The sequence below is a fragment of the Asparagus officinalis genome, chromosome 1 (assembly GCF_001876935.1).
Source record: "Asparagus officinalis chromosome 1, Aspof.V1, whole genome shotgun sequence".
NCBI classification, from domain to species: domain Eukaryota; kingdom Viridiplantae; phylum Streptophyta; class Magnoliopsida; order Asparagales; family Asparagaceae; genus Asparagus; species Asparagus officinalis.
The window spans coordinates 24,493,527-24,507,610 of NC_033794.1; the positions used below are offsets into that span (position 1 = coordinate 24,493,527).

A 14,084-nucleotide genomic window follows, 5' to 3' on the forward strand; every position below is an offset into this window, starting at 1 on the left:
CCCCTGTTGCAACTAAGGTTCCTGATGTTGTTCGCAATATGTTAGTAAAGATGGAAACTGTGCACAATATTTTCAAAGTTATTGTGGATGATGTTACACCAACTGATGTTATTCTGGTGGAGGAGAAGGGTAAAGTAAAGAGGGAGGTGGTTAATCTTATGTGTAATTTGCTCAGAGGGAGGGCCTAGAACAAAGGTGATGGAGTGCGAAAGAAATTCTTCTTTGGAAGCAAAGTTTGGCAATGATTTCAATAAGGTTGAGATGATACATCTGACACGAGAATTTGAGAACCAATGGAGAAAATATTTGGACGAGTATTTTAAGTCAACCATAGATCCACATGTTGCTAATCATATACACATGGTGTGGGGAAAATTCATACAAAAGTTTGATTCAGAAGAAATTCTAGCCAAGGAGGTAAAATAACAGATGGAGGAAATCAATAGTAAGTACAAGATGAGTGCTGATCGATGCAGGAGAAGAAAAGTGTTTATCGAGAAAGCTACTATGCAAGCAAATATAAGCTTGAGTCGAGCTTCTTTCAACAATGGGAAACTAATATAGGACCTAACGAACAAATTCATGAAAAAATGGGAGCATGACGTGTCAAACGTGGATATGGATGCTTTATTAACTTGCACACAAAGAAACGAATATATCTCTTCGTCTGGAAGGCGGATTCTGAGATAATAGATATGAAAAATCGCCTATTTCAACGAGACAGGGACCATCAGCGTGGCAGATTTCTAGAAGCCCATTAGTATCACCCATTTTTGGCAGAATTTCAGAAATAATTAGCATTTTGGTTATTTTAAGTAATAAATTTAAGTATTGTTTTGGTTAAGAAACAAATTCGATTGGATCTCAGATGTGATTGATTAATTTTAGGGTAGGATTTGATATTTTCTATTTCTCTGTTATTCTAAATCTGGTAGGAGTCTATTTTAATTTTCTATTTAAGAAAAGATATGTTGCCCTAGAAAAAGATAACTTTTCATTGACAAAACTCTCTTTTATAATATTTTGTGGATTAGATGTTGTTTCTTCGTGGATTCGAAAATTATTGTTTGTGGATTTAAAGAAAACCCCTTGCTGATTCTGACATTTTTAGCTTCTGTGCTGTATTAGTATGGTTAGTAAAACACGAGGAAGATAACATTTTCAGTGAGTATGACATCTATCCCTTGTGGCTAGTGGATCAAATATATATATAACAAATTAGATGCATGATGATGGGTCCAAGTAAATGAATGGCTGTAGAAAGCTATCTAAGAAATATAGCCATGCTCTAAGATTTGTGAATAAGAGATGATAAGTTTAAATAACAAATGTTCATAAAGTATCCACTCATGTTTTTACAGCCATTTTATCATTGAACAAATTTTCAAAACAGCCCCTTTTAAATTTTTATTTTTCAAAATGGACCCTGTTTTTTTATTTTACCAAAACCGACCCGTTTTTTTGATTAGCAGCCTAATCACATTCCTAAATAGTCGGGGTTGCTAACCCCGACTATTTAGGAGGGTGTTAAACCCTAATTAGAAGCCTTAAACCATACAAATTTAAGTCCTAAATAGTCACGGTTGGTAACCCCGACTATTTAGGAATGTGATTAGGCTGCTAATCAAAAAAATGGGTCGGTTTTGGTAAATAAAAAAAAGACAGGGTCGATTTTAAAAAATAAAAATTTTAAAGGGGCTGTTTTGAAAAATTGTTCTTTTATCATTTGGTAAATTTTCCAGCATAACCTAAATTGCACGAGATGATATCAACTTTGCTCAGGTGCCCTCAATTCTAACCCATGCAGCTAATTTGTGTTGTTTGAGTTGGTGTTTGGGTGTTTTATGTCGAAAGTGAAAAGGGTGTGTAGTTGTAATGATTGCGTTCTTCCTGATAGGAGCATGCATTGAGAACTCGCTGTGAGCAAGACAGCTATTTGTTGCTCTCTAACCCATTATCTGCAGAGATACTCAAGGTGTAACAAATATATAGGCAGATTATCAAGAACATGTACATCATTCTCGATTTATGCCTCAGTTTCTCATCTTTATGCCATGATTTTTCTACAAAATCTTCTGTGGCCTTGGCAAAGAAACGGCTTATGCAAATGACTTCTTTTATTGATTAAATGTTATACTCCCAACAATTTTTTTTCATAAAACAGTCACTTTCTAAAGGCACAAACATGGGGAAAAAGGAACAGAGAGAAGGAAAAGTTTAAATAAAGAAAGAAAAGGGAGTTAGAAACAGGTCAATATCTGAGTTTAGGTTTAATCTAGTTGTTTATCTTTTATGAATTTCACTCGCATTGTAATTGTTTACCCGGAGAAGTAAACAGAAGATCATGATTCATGTAGCTTCCTGTAGCTGATCCTAAATATTTAGGGTAAGTGTTCTGTTGTTGGTGTTGTCTTGTGAGTTTTTAATCCGTAATCCTACTATATTTAGACTTTGCATTGCTAAATCTTTGCTGTTGTTTTTCCCCCTTTCAGGTGCGTTTTGTACGATCTTTCTCTGTTATTCGCCCACGGGAGTATGATAGGAAGGCAATAATAACATTGTTTCTTATGCATGGTATATCGGTGAAGATGCATAGATAAATGTTGCTGTATGAAGGCTGTGTGTGCTACACCCATTTGTTAAATTCATCATTTATCACAAAATATATTTTCCTGTATGCTTAGCTTGATGCTTGGTTTGATTTAGGGAAGTCTAAGCTGGTCATTATGGACTAGGATGATTTATATATTTTTCTATATTATAATAATACCCAGCTTTTTGGATAATGACTCTTGTTTTATTCTGAGTTTTCCCGCATTTTCCACTTTTGTTCTGAAGATAATTTGCATATTTTTTATTTATTTGAAAGCGAATGACAAGAAGATCTACACGTCGAGTAAGTATAGTATAACTAGAGAGAAGTAAAATTAACTGAACTGATAACATAAAACAAACTTTAAAAAAATGGAAGTAAAAGCAAAAGGCAGGTACCTAATAGGCTGCTCATGTCCTACTTAGTTTGGGAAGAGATCATACTTCCCTTTAGAAGGTTCTTAAAAAAAACTTTCGTCGGTCAGTTTTACCCCTAATTATTTTTAATATTAACATTCTTCTCCTAATTATAATTGATTATCAACTAAAGCTATTAACTTAACATTAAACTTTTGAACGAAAGCTCCCTCCACCGAAACTAATTAATAAAAGAATTAAGCTAATTATAATTGGTTGACAACTAAATAATAGAAAGAAGCTTAGAGGACATTACCATTGTAAACCTAACATGCATTGCATGTGTACATATTAACCAAGTGATTGATACCAAATTATGGAATTAATTAATTTATTAATAACAATTGATTGATCAAAATTTGTTTTGGTATTAGTCCTTTAAATTTTCATATTTTGAAATTAGTCCGTCAAAACATTGAAATTATTATTAGGTAACTCAATTTTTAAGTTATTTTGAAATTAGCCCTTCAAATTAATGGTATAATTAGCAATTCGAGGTACTAATTTCCTTCTAATTGCTTTTTTAACTCTTGATTGGAAGAGATAACATCAAAATAACCTAAGAATTGGGGGATGTAATAGCTATTTCAATGATTTGATGAATTAATTTCCAAATAATAAGAATTGAACAACTTAATAGTTGAAAGTGGTTATGTAAGCTTATGGAGAGATTTTTATTAAATGTTAATAGGTTTTCTTATTCTATAGTCATTAGGGATTAACATAGAAGATTCTTTTTCCTTTTCGTTTTTTACTTCGTAAGAATTTTATGTCATTTGTTATTATTAAATTTGAGGCATTGAAGAAACTAGTTGCTATATGAGTGACGAATCTTTTCGAAATGATTTGTTGCTTATACTGCTTATGATCAAAACCACATATAAAATAAAGTCGAGGGGTACATGAACACAAGTATTAAGAATGTTCACATACAGTATTACATCATCAAGTAGAGATTAAAAAAAAACAATTTCACAACCAAGTTATAATAAAGAAATAAACTAAACAATCATGATATTTAACCATGTGTAATGCGCGCACGTGCATTTCACCTAGTTATATAAAAAGATTTAGGTTAAGGTGATATGCTTTTGAATAAGGATTTTAAATTATAGCTTAAGAGAAGAAGGCTTTAAATAAGCGGGTTTCTAACCAGCCAAACTAACCTTCAGGTTTTAGCAAAATGTCTAACCAGTTAATTCTAACTTCACGGTCGAAATATAGGTTGTCTAACCAAAAAAACGTGCCTATAACTTATGGCTAACTTGCCTCTAATAAAACTCACTAACATTTACTAATTATTATTAAAAACACATGGGCCTAATAATAATACTAATGGGTTTTTATTTAAAGATCATATTTAGATTTTAGTCCCTCACATCCTCAATAATTTAGTATCACTCCCAAATCTTTGACATTACTTATAAATCCATTGAACCCCCTACTGGGTCTTGCAAATTGGTTTATCTGTTTAATTTTAATTTTATTAAAAAGATTTCAAACTGTGGTTTAATATTTGTTTATCTATCATCACAGATCATAGGCTAAGATTTAATTATGAAACCACTTTTTAACCTCCTTTCTTCTCTTTGTTGGAACTTCCAAATATGATGAAGTATGTTTTATTACCCCCCCCAGCATCTCCAACAGCTTCCCCAAAAATTTCTTCAAAATGGGGAATCAAATGTCATATTCTCCAAATTATTTTTGTTCCAACTCCAACAGCTTCCCCATTTTGAAGAATCATGCATTTATTACAATAATAAAAATATTCTACATCTTTGACTAATAAATAATAAATTATTTATTATTTTAAAGAATCCCCATTTTGACCAAATTATTTATTATTATAATGAGGAGATGGAGTTGTTTTTTGTGGGTTGAGTCTAGAAGAACGTGAAAAAGTGCTTCCCCAAATATTTGCAGAATGCTGCAGATTTAGGGAAGGCTCTCTATTTTTTCTCTCCTATCCCCATTTTGGGGAATGAGATGGGGAATCTGTTGGACCAAAAAAAAGCTCAAAATTCTCCAAATTTTAGAATACCAAGAAGATGGGGAAGCTGTTGGAGATGCTCTAAGACTAAGACTAACATGTTGTATTTCCCTATTGTAATCAGTAATTAATCCCCAGACATATAGCGTCAAGTGCAATGGTTATTTATGATGGAAAGCCTTGCAAAGCGTGTTCTCTCCGACCGATGACCTCAAAAAACCCCAAACCCTAATCCCTGTCATATCCTGGAAGGTGTTTGATATGGGGAAGAAGATGGAAGGCGTTTGATGTTGGGACTGAGAGGGCTACCGATTTGCTTATCTCCAACCCTTCACAGATCGAGAAATATCCTCAACGGTTATATATTAATTTGTGTGCAATTTATGTTAGTGGCCAGATTCGAGGTGAAGTTGCATGCGAGCAGTTCTTTTAATTCGATCCCATTAATTTGGAATACTTGTTTAGGTAATTTACTTTGATTCTAATGTAGATCTTTGACTGCAATCATATCATGTTATTGCACACGTAAGTAGTGCTAGTTCCATAGTGATGCCGGTCTAATTAGCTTCGTAGGTTCGATATATGCAAAGGTGCTTCAAATGTTGTTATGTTTCTGGATTGAACCATTAATTGTGCTTATTCTTTGTTTTTCGGTTGTACTAGTGCAAGTATGTGTTGCCCCCTATCATGCTCATGTTGTGGATACATATTCGAATCACTTTCATTTGACACCCACAAGATCTCCTAGCTTGAGCAGCAGGAACATGCTAGTTTAATTTGAGGAACTTCAATTTTAGTCATCGAGCTTAATTTTAGCAGATTCTGAAGGTAAATGAATCAAGTTATCCATATTTCTAAGGATGTAGTTTGATGACATCCAACGTGGTCCACCATAAAGTCCAAAGTGATTTAGACATACAATTACTCCCACTGTGGTAGCCATCTTCTGTTTGTCGTAAAATGGATCTCAAAATTTGTATCAATTGAATTGTTTGTTACAAATCGAGATCGACTTTACACAGAAGCGAAGAGAATGAATCTAATCTCTCCTTGTTTAACGTGAGTTCTTGGTAGCGATAGGATGCCTCTCTCGATGCTCGTGTCGAGTTTGCTTCCCTTTGACAATTTGAACAAGATTGCGAATCAAACTTCAGCTCATAGTAGAAGTTTGGTAGAAGAATTTGATCACCCGAGCTTGAATATCAAGGCCGAATGCAAAGGAAATGCAAAGAATTCGGTTCTCAAAAAGTTCAAGAGCCAAAAAAAGTCCGAAGATCCCCCTCTCATGTAGCCGGATATGGCTATTTATAGCTGAGAAAGATCGTAACCAACCCCTTAGAACGTGGGAAGTGGGCGTAACCACTCCCACAATTCAAGTAGGCGGTTTCTAACCGTTCAGGCGAGCTAGCGAACATGCGAGGTTGACAGGCAAACCCCTTAAATGTTCAGACGAGCTTAAACCCTGTTGGCGAGCTTGGATTGTGTGGGTGAACCTCCTACAGGCGAGCTTTGCCCGTGTGGGTGAGTTAAGCGTTCAGACGAGCTTAACTCATAGGCGAATCTAGCAAGATAAGCGTTCAAGCGAGCTTAGCTAATTTGCAGGTGACGTCGGCGAGCTAAAGTATTCAAGCAAGCTCAGCTAACGTGCATGTGAAGTTGGTCTATGTAGGCAACTTCATGAGTTTAAGCATTTAGGCGAGCTTAACTCATAAGCGAAGTTTAGCCTTGCAGGCAAAGTCGGCGAGCTAAACATTCAGGCGAGCTTAGCTCCTTTTAGGCGAAGCCCAGTGTTCAGGCGAGCTTCACTTCGTCTGCGAAGCTAGGCATTCAGGCAAACATGACTTGGCCTATCTGATTTAGGCGAACCAGCAGAACGAGTTTTGTTCATGAGAACTTGAGCATACAGGCGAAGTTTAGCCTTTGCAGGCGAACCTCAGCCTTGTAGGCGAGCTAATTAGGGATAAAAGCAATTTCATTTGCCTACAAAACCCCTTCCAAAGTATTCAGATCTCCTCAGTGGCTTATAGAGGAGTCTGGAATACTTTGGATATTTAAGTCCGCAAAATAATCATCTGGAAAAGTTGAGCTCTTCAGGCGAGCTCCATGGACTTAGGCGAGCTAAGTGTTCAGGCGAACTTAGCATCGCAGGCGAGCTTGAGTTTGCAGGTGAGCTAGTAAGCTATAGGCAAGCCTCAAGCAATTACATACGTGCTCGAGAGCTGCAGACGAGCCAAGCACTTGTAGGCGAGCCTTGGAGTTTGCCAGCTAAGAAGGCGATGGCATGTCAGGTCGCATTAAATGCGATCTGACGGGGCGTCCTCATTTTCACGCGCTCCATCCGAGCCGTTGCATCGTTTGGATTTTTTTGATCTTAGTCATTGTTCTCGATATGAATCCTGGTCGTTTAATTTGAAAGCATGTATCGCGGCCACTCGTTTGAATCTGAAGTGTCTCGACGCTTGGATAACGAATCTGAACCGTTCATTTCGGAGCTTAATCGCGATCGTTCTAAACCGTCACTTCGGTTGAGATATCAAATCTTAACAGTCGATTCATTGCCTATATATAGGATTCTTCTTCCTCCTTGAGAAATTTCTGCACACTTGAAATTTTCTTAGCCAAAAATTCTTGAGCACTTTTCTTGCTTCACCCCGCCATGGCAAACTTTATTGCTTGGCAAACTTTGCCTATTCTGGTGAACTTTGTCATCAGGCGAAGTTCACTTTAATCAAGCAAGGTTCGCTCAGTCAGGCGAGCCTTGTTTGTCAGGCAAGGTTCGCTCAGCTAAGTGAGTCTTGTTTGTCAGGCGAGGTTCGCTCAGCGAGGCGAGCCTTGTTTGTCTGGCGAGCTTTGTTAGTTCGTCTATTCAGTGGAGTTAGCCTGTATAAGCTAGCTTGCTTGCCTTTAAGACTTGGCCAAATTTTTTACTTCATGCCCAAGAGTTCTAACTCCATTTTGTTCTTTGTTTTGTAGTGGCTTATTCTGAAGAGGCTATTCCTAGGGTCAGTGTCATTGTCCATGCCAATGGTGTGGGATTCTCTGCTCCCACCAGGTTCCCAATCCATGAACCTATACCAGCTTTCTCCACCGATAGCCTTGCAGAATTAGTACAGAGAGTTTCCGAGGGCCATTATTTGACACTATGGGAACTGATCACTGATGCTGTGATGACTGACTCCCAGTATAGGGAGATGAAAAAGCCTAACTTTCTCTTGGTGATGAAAGAGCTGATCCAACAAGTCTGCTCCTTGACCAGAGAAGATGTCTCCGTATCGTGGACAGCGTCCACTACTTTATCCCCAGCATGCCGAGGGGGTTCTCCATTATAGAGCCACGATCACTCTCCGTGCCAAAAGTGATGAACTGGGATTTGACACCCACCCAAGATGGAGTGACAGGTGGAATCTTCACAGGTTCAACAACTGGGTTTGGCATCGACAGCTCTAGTAAATGTGTCACTGTCCTACATCCTGGCATGTTGTAGAGTGACTTGCTAATGGGGGAGATGGTTGCGGTGGCTGAGACTTTTCGCCATTGCTTCTTTAGTACTAGGGGACAATTTCCACCGAAGGATTTTAGAGCTCCAGGATGGATCCACTCACCCGACAACTCACTTTGGTGGTCTCGAATCACCAATTTTTTTATTGAGGAGAACTCTGACCTATAGGGTACGTAGTTTTACACTGCCATCAGGGTCACTCAATTTGGCCTCAAGATCAATGCGGCGCAATTCCAGAGTATTTTGGACTTTACTGCCCCGAGACTGACACATTTTCACCCCGAACGACGAGCTGGGCTTCGCGCTTCACGAAATGCATGAAGCGTTGGGACTATCGATGGGAGAGTTTTCTTATGAGGAGTACGTTCCTAGTCAATGGGAGATCGAATACCTATCAGACAAATTTCCCCAAGTGATCGAGACTTTCTGGGAGTTGCTCTGCCACTACTACATATGCCTCCACACCATCGGGATGGTGGATCACAAGGTCAAGAAGAAGAGGACTCAGGGTATCAGCCAAAAGAATTGGGCTAATTACCTATTCCAGAATATCGATGACAAGAGGATGCCCATTTTGCCGCTGGATATTTGTGACCAAGTAGCGGTTGAGAAGAGGTTTTTTGAGGGTAAATTGCTCTTGGATACCCTTGAGACTGATGAAGGGGGATTCAAAGCGGCGACAACGTTCCAGACCTTCCACTACTAGGTTAAAGTCCTAATTTCTAACAAGGCTCTGCTTTCTACGTACTTGATGTTGTGGCTGAAATGCTATGTGGTACCCACACATTCGTTTGAGGTTATCCCCATGGAGGTGGTGTACCCGGCAGTCCGCTTAGCCCATAGACGTTCTTTTGCGCTACTCCCAGCCATGGTGGTGTACATTCAAAGCGGGCTTCGCACCTTAACGACACAATTTTGTAGAGTGTCGTTCGTCGTGGAGAAAGAGGGCGAAGAGGTGGCTAAAAATCCCAACCCCCGCGTCAGCCTTCCATACACTTATCTGATGGCTTGGTTCATGCTGCAATGTGAAAGCTTGATGAGCGCACTGGCGGCACATCGGGAGGGGCAGCTGATTCCCTTCGTTCAACGCCTGGAGAAGTCATCGTGGAAGTACAAGCACATTGTGGAGATGACGAAAGCTCTATCTTTCTTCAGCAACTACAACTTCTATCAGTGCTTCCCCTATTTCTCTGATGGGGGGGTATGGGGAGTCTTTCAAGAACATGCTAACCGGAGATAACTACAGTGCCTTATCCTTAGACAGCTTTCGTTGGCTCATCAACATTCGGCTGGGCTACCGCATTTTCAGAACATGCTCAATCTGTCATGTAGAGCCCTATTTCCCCTACTGATTCGCCCACCAGTTCGGGTATGATCAGTTGTGCGTGGGGAACCCGAACCCTCAGTTAAGCAACAAAGGGGGGGTTGATTGATAGAGCGCGGGGCTGGTACTGGAATCATGCAGGATGTACTAGCGCTCATTTTGTGTTGCCGCTTAAGGACCACCAACTCTGTCATACATTAACGTATTGTAAATGGTGTCGGGGTGCTAGCGCGATGCCAGAAGGCTTCAAGCCTTATGAATCTTGTCTGACGGTGCTGAGGCGTCAATTAAATGAAATCTCTCGTGCATCGAGGCGGAGAGAATAATGAGGAGTCTGAAGAGGCTCCTCTTGAAAAAATTGGAAGTTTCGAGGGGATATAAGATTTCCCAGGAGTGGAGTTTCAAACTCAGTACGCTCCCACCCAACTCGATGCCGCTGGAGAAGAAGAAGTGGTCGAGGAATTAGCCCGAGCAGGTACGCTCTTGGAGCAAGTTAGGGGCGTAATTGTTGAGCAAATGCAGATGCCTGCTTACGCTCCCGATTTCCCAACTCCGTCAAAACGTCAGCGGGAAACGAAGGCTGGCCCTTCCAAGGAGGAGGTGATGAAGAAAGCCCGCCACGATGAGGCAATGACAATCACTGAAACGGGAGAGGGTTACACCGCAACCACCATCGAACCAAGTTCAGGGGTGGCTCCGTCTATCATCCCACCCCCTTCAGCTATAGAGGCTATCTTGTTAGCTCCCGTTGTTGTAACAGAACTAGCTCCGTCAGCTTTAGAGGTGATGACACTTGTTGCTGGTCAACAAGTTTCGGTTGAGCCTATCACTAAAGCCGCTCAACCCATCATTTCGGAGGGTAATCATTTTTTCACTTTTTTATTATTAAGCTAAATATGATTGTCTCACATTTACTCAATCTTATTGTAGGAACGACAGAGGCAGCTATCATCGTCTCCTCTAGAGAGGAGAGGAAAAATGAGAGCCAGTTGATTACTCTGGTGGTAGCGATGCCACTATAGACGACGTATTTAGAGATTATGACAAAGGCGAATCCGCTTCTCGTCATTCTCTCAAAGTTGAGCATGCTATTGGGGACTTGGGCGTCTCAAGTCCTCCTCGTGAACAGGTTCTAAAGGCAACCACTTTTGCTCTAGGTATTACTAATTATAGACTTTTAGCTCTACGGGGATTGTCTTAGCGAATATGCTAACACTTCTTTTGTTATTTCTTATCACAATCGACACAATCCCCGAAGCTATTAGAGAATGGACTAACCTATTGGGGTCCATACGTGTCGGAGCGTCTACTTCACCTCGACCACACGTTTCTCAGCAAGTGAGTCCATCAGTTGAGGCTCCAGTTCAGACGGGAAGTAATTCAGGAGAATGAAGCACTGATCTCATCGACGACCATCGTTGCTGTCGTAACTTTGGCTCCCCTTTCTATGACTCCCAAACCGATCATCGAAGCTCTTGCCTCTACCTCTACTGGGACGTCAATGTTAATGGTGGGGCCTTCTATTTCGGTGGTGTCCACCCTAACTCTTGCCATCGTAGCCACCACCACTCTGCTCGAAGCTCCTATAACAACGTTGGCTGCAGATTAAGCTCTCCTTTCTCTGGTAGCTCGCATGCGAAAAAGAGCCATAGATCAAACTATTGAGAGCTTTCGGTCTTTCCTCTATGATAGCATCAAGATGGCGTTGGATGAAGGCTGCCCATTTGATGAATGTAAACTAGTCTTGCAAATGTAGTTGGATAATCTAAGCAAGTTGGTTGGTGCTGATGCAGCTTCTCCATACCAAACGCGCTTGTGGATGGTGGAGAAAAACGTTCAAATGTTGCTCGCTCTCTGATCCGTTAGGTCCAACATTCTCGGCTTAGCCTCCAAAAAGGTTCAAATCGCTTTAAAAGAACGAGGATGACTTTTGGAAGAGGCTATGGCTAAGGAAACTCGGCTGAAAGGAGAGGTGGAGCGGGCCACGACACAGGGCGAGAAGATTTAAGAAGAGTGCCGGAAAGCCAACTTCGTCTTAGCTAACTTAGTGCATAGCATAAATAAAACTAAGCAAGTCATAGCGGAGGCGCATGCACTTCTGGCTGCTAAGGAGCAGGCCTGTGAGCACATGCTGGTGGAGTTGGCAAAGATCTAGAATCAGTAGCAACAGGTCATTGGTGAGCTCGAGGAGAAAGATAGAGCTTTTAAAGTGGTAGGGGCAAAGCTTGCTGACACCGTCTCGCTTACCGAAGAGGATATTTGCTAACAAATCATTAGCGAGGTCAAGAAGGAGCATGCCAATGCCATACAAGATATCGAAGCCCGGCTGAGGGGTTTTTTATTTTATTTTGTAATGAAAACTTATCATTATGAATAAACTTAGCTTTTATCCAATTCTCGCTTTCAATATCTTGTGCATTTTTGCTTTATCTGCTTTGTTAACTAACAATTAGGATTTTAGCTAACCCCTAGTTATTAACGAATTTGATTTTACCTTTACCAATTACTGTTTGAATTGGGCTAGCCATACCATTTCCCTCAGTATGGTGAGTTGTTAAGAAGCTTCTTTTAGACTTAACGCTAAAATTTCTTCTCTACCCTTAGCCATTCAAGATGTTGGGTTAAGCAATACGCATAACTACAACGGTTAAGTCGTAATCAAGTTAGGATGTGCCATTTGGTGTAACAACTTAGCCCGAGAATGTGTGGTCACTAATACAAACGACCAGGAGATTGAGATGATATCATTAGAAAAATAACGGTTTAAGATTTGAATAACGACTTATTATTTGGTAGGTCGCTATTCGGGAATAAGAGAGTCGATAGAGCACATCGCTTGGTAAGCCACTATTAACGAACAACATCATTTGCAGGAATGACGGTGTGGAAACAATCAAGTCGTTTAGTGACGTAGGAGTATAACAACTGTGATTAAAATAGTAGCACATCGCATGATAGGTCACTATCATCGATCTTTCTAAGAAGATAGAATGTTCGGAGCAGATCAGATAGTGAATCATCGTATGGTAGATCACTATCCTGATCGAGTGATAAGTAGGGGCTCATCGCATAGTAGGTCACTACTTGACGGAGTTGGCTATCAGAGGTAACCATTAACGTGATAATTTTGTGAGGACCTGTCATCCTATTGAAGAGGATTAGTGGGAGCATTTGTGGGAGATTGAACTATCAGAGGTAATCATTAACGTGATAATTTGTGTAGACCCGTCATCCTATTAAAGAGTATTGGAGGAGAAATTTGGAGGAAATTAGCTATCAGAGGTGATTGTTAACGTGATAGCTTTGTGTGGGTTCATCATCCTATTGAAGAGGATTGATGGGCGAATTTGGAGAGCAGTAAGGAGTGTTTGTTACCTTAATTGACCTCATGGTAGTTGAAGAAAGTCTATGGGTAGTACTTCTTCAAAATTTTATCGTTAATAGGCATCATGATCTTGTCACCATTTGGTTTGACAAGGCGATATGCTCCATTCGAATAGATCGTCTCTACTACGAATGACCCTTCCCATTTAGGTTGGAATTTTTCTTTTTTTTAGGAATTGAGTATCATCTGTCGTCGAACAGCGAGGACCAACTCTCCTTCCTTGAAAGATCTGTGTTTGAATTTCTTGTCAAAAACCCTAGATATTCGGGCTTGATAAAACTCGATATGCTACTGAGTTTCAAGCCGCTTTTCATCTAACGCCTCCAACTCTTCAAGACGTCATCGATGACTTTCTTTAGTGGTCTTCCCCATCGCAAATACGATGCGTAGGGATGGGATCTAGATTTTCAAAGGTAGTATGACCTCACAACCATATACCAATGAGTAAGGTGTGGTGCCAGTTGGGGTGAGAACCGTAGTACGGTAGCCCATAAGCTTTCACTAAGTTTTTCATCCCAATCATGCTTGTTGGCGGATGTCAGGTTTGTTAAGATATTAACAATCGTCTTATTGAAAGCTTTAGCTAGTCCATTCGCTGACGAATTGTAGGCAGTGGGCGTTAGGTTCTGTATTCTGAACTTATCACATAATCGAGTGAATGCACGACTAACAAATTGTGACCCGTTGGCATGAATGATACGTCTTGGGACGCCGTATCTATAAATGATGTGATGCTTTATGAATTTGACCACATCACTGGTTTTGATTTATCTCAAGGGAATGGTTTCAGCCCACTTAGAGAAGTAATCAGTTATCGCTGGGATGAAGCGATGATCTTTTGCTGATGGCGGAGATATCGGTCCGACGATATCCA

At 40.1% G+C, this 14,084-nt stretch overlaps 1 long non-coding RNA gene across 1 annotated transcript in view; it reads left to right on the top strand.

Annotated features, from left to right (window-relative positions):
- The window catches only part of LOC109821549, a 5,317-nt gene extending 2,531 nt beyond the window's left edge, over positions 1-2,786 (top strand). The window contains exon 2 of the long non-coding RNA XR_002241969.1: positions 2,493-2,786. This is a non-coding gene — a long non-coding RNA (uncharacterized LOC109821549). The remainder of the gene's footprint in view (positions 1-2,492) is intronic.